The sequence below is a fragment of the Aegilops tauschii genome, chromosome 3, assembly GCF_002575655.3.
Source record: "Aegilops tauschii subsp. strangulata cultivar AL8/78 chromosome 3, Aet v6.0, whole genome shotgun sequence".
Lineage (NCBI taxonomy): Eukaryota > Viridiplantae > Streptophyta > Magnoliopsida > Poales > Poaceae > Aegilops > Aegilops tauschii.
In genome coordinates, this window is record NC_053037.3 from 272,857,078 (window position 1) to 272,864,629 (window position 7,552).

The window sequence follows — 7,552 nt, forward strand, 5'->3', positions numbered from 1 at the left end:
AGCCGGAACAAACATATGATAGATATTTCGTCCGAAGTTTTCGTGGTGGGGCCCACACGGGCTCGATCGTACAGCACCATCATGTACAAGGCAGTGCACATGACATACGAAGCGTCCCCGAGTCGGCATAGCCAAGGACTCTTTAAGACACTATGAGACCACTGTAAAACCAACCGTGGAAAGGTGGACCACTAGACGTCGAACCCCAATCTCATATCATGCGTCTGTTGGAAAGATATCCTAGGAGCTACTTGAATTCCCACTTATAAACTCCCGAAACTTTCTGGTTATGCAATCTGGTGTTGGGGATACAGGGGACACAAAATATATCACCCGAACTAGCAATCCCTAGATCCAGCTGTATCCATCCGTCAACACATAACCAAGAACCCTTCGGAAGTCGTTTACCTCAACCTTCGAAAAGCATCCGTTATACGAGTTATGGCAATACTCCCGAACTCCGGCCCCAGTACTGGGTGGCGTCGAGGTGATCTCACCAACAACTGCATAAAAGAGATTTCGATGTTGGCGAAACTCAGGTATTCCAGAACTGCAACGATCAAATTGTGACGACAACACCTCGGAGCTCAACTCCCCGGGACACTGCCACAACCCCTAAATGTCAGGAGGCACCAAGAACAATGTTCTCGTCACAAAACCATCGGAACGATTCTAAGATACCCGCGTGATCCTAAATTTTTTATAGTGAAATTTGAGGAGAGAAGAGTCAAAACTTCTACGTCAGGAGGCCTCACCAGAGCGACGAAGGGACTGGGGAGTAAAAAGAATCCTACCCTCCGATATATATAATCCTAAGACTCAAAACATTTTGTTCTAGACTCAACAACGCCAGCGATTCGATCAAGCAGGGGCTCCTAAGTCGGGGATAGCTCTGATTACCAACTTGTAACGCCCACGATGCGGCTATATCTCCCACGTGTCGAGGCACGACTTAGAGGCATAACCGCATTGTGGTTTTGTCGCAAGAAGGGTCATCTTCACACAATCCCATGTAATGAACAAGAATGGGATAACGAGAGTTGGCTTACAATCGCCACTTCACACAATACATAAATATAATCCATACATCATCCAAAATACACACATAGACCGGCTACGGTCAAATCCAAATGAAAATAAGATAACCCCAAATGCTAGATCCTCGATCGTCCCAACTGGGCTCCACTACTGATCATCAGGAAAAGAAACATAGTAACGACCACGTTCCTCGTCGAACTCCCACTTGAGGTTGATTTCGTCATCTACACTGGCATCATCGGCACCTGCAACTGTTTTGGTAGAATCTGTGAGTCACGAGGACTCAGCAATCTCACACCCGCGAGATCAAGACTATTTAAGCTTATAGGAAAGGAATGGTGTAATGAGGTGGAACTGCAGCAGGCACTAAGCATATATGGTGGCTAACATACGCAAAAGAGAGCGAGAAGAGAAGCAACGGAACGGTCGTCATCTAGTAATGACCAAGAAGTGATCCTGAACTCCTACTTACGTCATTCATAACTCAACCATGTTCACTTCCCAGACTCCGCCGAGAAGAGACCATCACGGCTACACACACGGTTGATGTATTTTAATTAAGTCAAGTGACAAGTTCTCTACAACGGGACATTAACAAATTCCCATCTGCCTCATAACCACGGGCACGGCTTTCGAAAGATCATACCCTGCAAGGGTGTCCCAACTTAGCCCATTATAAGCTCTCACGGTCAACGAAGGATAAACCTTCTCCCGGAAAGACCCGATCAGTCTCGGAATCCTGGTTTACAAGACATTTCGACAATGGTAAAACAATACCAGCAAAGCCACCCGAATGTGCCGACAAATCCCGATAGGAGCTGCACATATCTCATTCTCAGGGCACACCGGATGGGCAAGACGTCGGGTTGGCATAGACCCTGGTTGCCGAGGGGGCGCCGGACATCGCCCAGTTTGGGCCAGCACTCGAAGGAGCACTGGTCCGGGGGTTTAAAATAAAGATGACCCTCGGGCTCGCGAAAACCCGGGGGAAAAGGCTTAGGCGGCAAATGGTAAAACCAAAGTTGGGCCTTGCTGGAGGAGTTTTATTCAAGGCGAACTGTCAAGGGGGTCCCATAAATCACCCAACCGCATAAGGAACGCAAACTCAAGGAACATAATACCGGTATGACAGAAACTAGGGCGGCAAGAGTGGAACAAAACACCAGGCATAAGGCCGAGCCTTCCACCCTTTACCATAATATATAGATGCATTAATATAATAAGAGATATTGTGATATCCCAACATATCCATGTTCCGACATGGAACAAACTTCAACTTCACCTGCAACTAGCAATGCTCTAAGAAGGGCTGAGCAAAAGCGGTAACTTAGCCAAACAACGGTTTTCTAGGGCAGGATGGTTAGGGGCTGACATGGCAATATGGGAGGCATGATATAGCAAGTGGTAGGTAGCGCAGCATGGCAAATAGAACGAACAACTAGCAAAGCAAAGATAGAAGTGATTCCGAGGGTATGGTCATCTTGCCTGCAAGGTTCTCAGAGTTGTCGAAAGCTTGATCCTCGTAAGCGTACTCAACAGGTTCCTCGTTCACGAACTCGTCTCCCGGATCTACCCAAAACAAGAACACAAGAAGCGGAACCACAATCAATCACGGGAAATGCACAAGCAACATGATGCAAAACATGTATGATATGCGAGATGTTGTATGTGATGCATATGCGTGCTCCGGAAGGAAAAATGATGAACAAGGCAGTAACTTGGCAAACCAAGTATGCCACTAGAAAGATGAGATGATTTCGGTCGAATTCGATATAAAGATCACCGGAAACGGATGCACGGTTTGCAAATGGCAAGCAAAACAAGAATGACACGAATCTGTGATTAACAGCATGATAGCACTTCGAATGCAACAAGTAACAATGCTACAGCACTCCAACGTAGCAACAAAGCAAATGGCAGTAATCTACAGGATATTCTTGACAAAAGATGAACACTGAGCTACGGCTAGTTCACACCACAGCAGGTTCAAGCAGGCATGGCAAAAATGCAAAAGATAACAGGTTCACAGACTTTGAGAAATTACTGGACAACTGGACATGGCAGAAACAGCATCAGGTAGCAATGTTGAGAGCACGAAATCAACATGCTACACGTACTTAACATGGCAAAACAAGGCATGAAAGTACTCTACTAAATGTATATGACAAAAGTCTCTTACTGACCATAAGCCAAAAAGGAACAGACAATATGATGGCAACCCTGTAAACATAGCAAGTTCGTTAACAGGTTTTAGACAGCAGAAAACAGAGCATGGCAGAAACAATAATATGAAGGCATCTTGGTGAGCTTGATGCACTCAACACAAAGCAATACATGACAAAACAAGCGTACCTACAGCAAGATGGCATGTTTATGAAGCTATCCATGGCAAGAGCAAGTACATAGCATGTATGAAATAAGTACAACAAGCTTGGCAAAATTGAATATCATGTTAACAATCTGCCAGAAATATTTTATAGCAAAAGTAGAGCAAGATTGAGTCATGCTATGGCACTCCATAATTGCAAACAAGGAAATGAATGGATCAAATACAACAATATCTACAAAACATCCTTACTGAACATCACCAAAATAAGCATGGATCTCTCTATAGACACATGGATACATAGCAACAAAATAACAGCAGGCAAAGACTTAGTAAATTACTAAGTCCCTAAAATCAGAAACATCACGAAGCCTTGTTTGCATGCTTGTGCTAGTCACCACAGAGATCACAAAAATACATGGCATATACCTCTGTAAATATGGCATAGCATACATCAAAACACATGTAGAGCTCATACTCATAAGATGCACAGATTAAATGCAACAAAAATAATAAAACCTCATGTTCTGATAAGTAACAGCAGGTAACAGCAACTAGCACTCTTGCACCAGAGATTTGGGCATCAAGATGGACTCAAATGAACATGGTGCAATGGAACAAAATGAAGAGCATCTCGAGGTGAACATTTAGATATATTACACGCACGAAACGGAGCTATATGTAGAGAGTTATGATGCACTGAAAATAGGCATGTATTATAAAAATATTAGGACTTAGGGAAATTCGGGGAGAGGAGAAAGTCAACCCTTCGTGGATCTGGATCGGGCCCGAGCTCGAGGACGGCCGGAGTTCGCCGGAGCAGCTGCTGCTCACCGGAGCGGGCACGGGCAAGGGAGGAGGAGGAGGCGCCGGGGGACGCCGGGGAGGAGGTGTCGGCAGGCGAGGACGACGGAGGAGGCGGCGGCGAGGCGGGGTCCGCGCGGCGGAGGGCGGCGGCGCCGGCGACGATGGCGGCGGAGGACGGGCGGCGCGGGGCTCCCGCGGGAGTGGGCAGCGGGGTGGAGGCGACGCGGGCTCGGGGAGGGCCGGCCACGGGCTTCGGCGGGCCGCGACGCGCGCGGTGGCCGGGGGCCACGTGGCAGCCCTTGATTGGCCGGGTGCGGCGGCGCTGGTTAGTCCGGCGGCGGCGGACGCGTCCGTCCGCGGAGAGGGAGATGGCTAGGGTTTTGGACTGCGGGAGGATTTCGGGAGAGACACTAATTTATAGGTAGAGGGAGCTAGGAGACTCCAAATGGAGCACGGTTTTCGCCCACACGATTGTGATCGAACGACCTAGAGCATGGAAGTGAGTTTGCTGGGTTTTGGGCTGTTTAGAGAGGGGTTTTGCTGCAACACACAAACGGACTTTAGAGTTACCCGGTTAACCGTTGGAGTACCAAACGACCTCCAAATGGAGCGAAACTTGACCGGTGGTCTACCGGTGGTATACCAAGGCCACTTGACAAGACTCAGTCCATTCCGAGAATGTTCAACACCCGCTCACAAAAAGAAACAAGAGGGGTGCACCGGAGGAGGTGGGAGTGCCGGATTGCAAAACGGACAACGGGGAAAATGCTCGGATACAGGAGACGAACACGTATGCAAATGCAATGCACATGATGACATGATACGAGATGCATGACATGAACAAAATGCAAAACGGAAAACAAAACCCGACCACGGAGGGAATATCATAACACATAGCCGAAAATGGCAAGAGTTGGAGTTACAAATATGGCAAGTTACATCCGGGGTGTTACACATGGCCAACATTCCTGTAGACCCTGCTCCCTTTGTTCCCCATGGTTTTCAGATTCTCCAAGTCGAAGGGTGAAATTGGTTTCCAGGGCAATCTTGTCGCATCAACCAAGAAGGCACGAGGATTGGGCGATTTCTACCATTCAGCCACGTCCGAACAAGGTATTTTTCCCTAATGTCAGAGACGTTTTGGAGGAGTTTTTTCACGATGTGGAGCAAGTAGGGTTCAGAGAAATCTAACCATGTCCTTTTGGTGATGCTTATGTTTAGTTCTTGCATGTTAGAGATAGAGATCGACTTATCAGGCAGAGCCCGCATCCGTTTGGTGATGTTTTCATTTTGTTCACTAAGCACAATGAGGGTAGGAACTGGCGTAGGATTCACTTCAATAGAACTTGTTGGCTGTTGTTCGTTGGTGTTCCATTTGATTACTGTACTACTGAAGACATTGCTGCTACTATTGCCAAGTGGGGTAGAATCATAAGTTGGGAAAGGGAAGATGCTCTGAGAGGGAAAATTTTAGTTAAGGCCAGAGTGACAGATCTCACTAATATCCCAAAAAGCATCAGATGGTCTGAAGGAGAGTGTTTTGAAGAAGAAATGCTGGGTGGGGGCCCTGTAGATGAGGACCTTATTCCACCTCCTGGAGTGGACCCACATCAAGTTCCACGACATGCCAATGATTTCCCAGGTTTTCAGCCAGTGCAACTAAATAATGAGCCAGCACAGAATGAAGATTGGGATGATTGGGAAGAGCAGGAAGAGCAAGGGTACTGGGCCTTTCCTCAGACCAACATTCCTGAGCCACCTCAATAGCAAGCAGAACTACCAATTCTCCAAGATGATGGTGCTCCCAATAGCAGCATTACCACAACAGTGTCTCTATCAGATGGAATTTGGTCTAATACACACACTGCTAGTGAGGAGGTTAACCAAGGAGCTCCAGTTAATCCTATGGGCATGTGACTGCAAAATATCCTACTTGCCTATCAAGCAGATGAGGAAGAGGATGAGGCTCAGTTAGCTCATATTAATCTGGATGCTGTATAGCAACAGGGAGATGTAGATATCCCTCTGATTTTACAAGAAGCTCACCAACCTGCACCACCTGTTCCAATTGAACCTAGTGTTGGTGCACCTGGTAATGAGGGAGTTTTGAACCCGCAGTGCCACAAACATAGTTACACACTAGCAGTGATTATGCTTCTATTCACAACAATGATATTCCTTTTGTGTCTGATTCAGTGGTTGTTCCCAAAGTGCCAGAGGAAATTCAGGTTTTAGCAGATGGGGCAGTAATTAAAGGAAAAGCAGATGTCCCTATTCCTCAGGTTGGCACATCTTCTGATATGCATAAGGGTATGGAGAGTACTTCTTTCCCAAAATCTCCTAGTTTGTTAGACATTCAGAAACTTGTTGAATCTCATACTTTGGATATTATTGATGGTGCTCATTTGATTTCTGAAGAAGGTTTGGACTTATGGATTCAGCACTTTGCTCCAGCTACACAGGGAGAAGTTAACACTTTCAAAATTGACATTCCTGTAAGTTGGTTTAACTTCATAATTCACCTACTTCGGACTCCTGATAAATTTGGCTGGACAATGCATCTGCTAAAATTTGAACTGTGGAAAATGCTTACTGCGAATTGTGAATCTGAAGAGACTATTCTATTTCATATCCCTGATGGATGTGCTACTACACAGGCTCCAAGTTGTAAGGAGATAATGCTGGGCCTGGGCAAAGAAAATGAGGGCATTAGCCCTGCTGCTCACTCCTCCAGTGGAGCTGGAAGTCCACTAAAACAAGTATCCCCAAATAAGGTGATAAACCTGCCTCTAGGTGAAGCTGTCTCCAAGAAAAGAAGGGACAAAGAGCCTCTGGTGGAAATTGAGGTAAGAAGAAGTGATAGAAATAAGAAATATAATAATGGTTATAGAAGGAAGTCCTGTGATGCTAAATCTTGCTTACCTTGCAATGCTATTCCTCCAATTGTGCAAAATAAAGTGGTCAAAAAACCTGACTAAAGCTTTCTGTAAGGTATCTGAGGAAGAACTGCAGGAGAAGCTGTCAAAAAGGCCGAAGAAGAAAGGTCAGGAGGATGTGGCCAAGGTTTCCAAGGCCACTGAAGCTGGAAACCCCTCCAGCATTGTGCAATGATGTGCTCTCATCTTAGTAGCAGTCACAGGGTAGTTCTAATGAGTACGTCTAGGTTGGTTGTGGGATGCAAGATGTATTCTGTGGTTACTGTACTCAGAACATGTTTCATGCCTGATTATGAGACATGCTGGCTTCTTTTGTTTCATGGTCTTTTGTTCACTAAGTTTGAATCATGGATCTGTGGCTTGTATGAGGATGCTGGAACTCCTCTGATTTCTTTTGGAAATACCATGTCACTTCTTCTCATTTTCAAGTTGAGTCATTATCAAT